Here is a 1,673-nt window from a genome sequence, read left to right on the forward strand (position 1 = left end):
TATATATATATATATATATATACATATATATACATACATAGATACATACACACATGCATACATGCATACATACATACATACATACATACATACATACATACATACATATATATATATATATATGTATATATATTTGTGTGTATGTGTAACATATATGTATATATGAAGAGATAGATAGATAGATAGACAGATAGACAGACAGGCAGGCAGGTAGACAGACAAGCAGACAGACAGGCAGACAGACAGACAAACAGATAGGTTGATACATAGATAGATAGATTGATAGAAAGATAGATAGATAAGCAGAGAGACAGACAGACATATATTTATACATACGCATATGCAGACAAAGTGAAAGTTTAAGGGAGAACAATGTATATGATCGCTTGTAGTTGAAGATGTTCTTTTCAGAGGTTCCAGAGTGAGACCATGGTATATTACTTTGTTTTAACGGTCACATAAGGATGGTCTACTTTTGTGATCTATTTCATGAGATTATAGAAAAGCAGTTTAAAAATAATTTTCTTTTGAATCATTCGCACTACAGTAGAAATATATTTGCCTTTCAAATGTTACTTGGCGGATCATTAGTGATTCGTTAGAAGCTATATATTTTTATAAGGTTGCAATGTTTTGATATTGTTGTGAACGTACAGTAACTTACAGAATGAAATATTGAGATATCAGAATATTTACACACACACACGCGCACACACACACACACACACACACACACACACGCAGACACACACGTACACACACACACACACATACAAACACACAAACACACACGCACACACACACACAAAATACATACACATATACAAACACACACACAAACTCAGACACCCAGATGATTGTTTGTTTTTTCTATATATGTATCTCTCTTGCAACGATCTTTTAATCTACATCTCTTACTTTCCCTCATTGTGTATTATATTTGCATATTCAATTACATACACACACACATGCATGAATATATATATATATATATATATATATATATATATATATATATATATATATACACACATTACATCATGATGTAGAAACAGATGTAGAAGTACTGTCTTAAAAGTAATGGATACAGAAAAGGAGATCAGACAGATAAATTCCTATTTTAGGAGTTTAGCGTCAACTGGATATTCTCTTTTATTGGGTTTATAGGTATAAATTTATTATGTAGGACACCTATTTTATCGCACAGCTCATTTATCAAGCTAGCTGGCAACAATGCGTAATATATGCAAATTTGTATCTACACTTTATATAAACCCAGAGTAATAGGATCGTCGAGAAAAATAAGAAGGATATTCAGCCTTTGACGAAACCGCTACACAGTTTGAAAGTTGTGCAGCTGATTCTCTTTGTTCCTCATCTTTACTTCGTTCAAAATTATATAGCGCATAAAGATAACGTGCGTATATTTGTCTATACCTACAGCGTTACTTAAAAGTGAGTAAGATTTTTCGTGTTGTAAAGTGTAGCATTGGAACAAAACACTATATAGTTATACAAATAGGGTTGTAATTATTATATGCATTTATATAATTATGAACATATTCTAAGCGAGATACATAATTATAGAAAATCTGTAATATATAATTATAGGCATCTATGCATTATTCTGTCTGACTGTATGTGTGTGTGTGTATATATATATATAAATATAT

Source organism: Octopus bimaculoides, chromosome 16 (assembly GCF_001194135.2).
Source record: "Octopus bimaculoides isolate UCB-OBI-ISO-001 chromosome 16, ASM119413v2, whole genome shotgun sequence".
Taxonomy (NCBI): domain Eukaryota; kingdom Metazoa; phylum Mollusca; class Cephalopoda; order Octopoda; family Octopodidae; genus Octopus; species Octopus bimaculoides.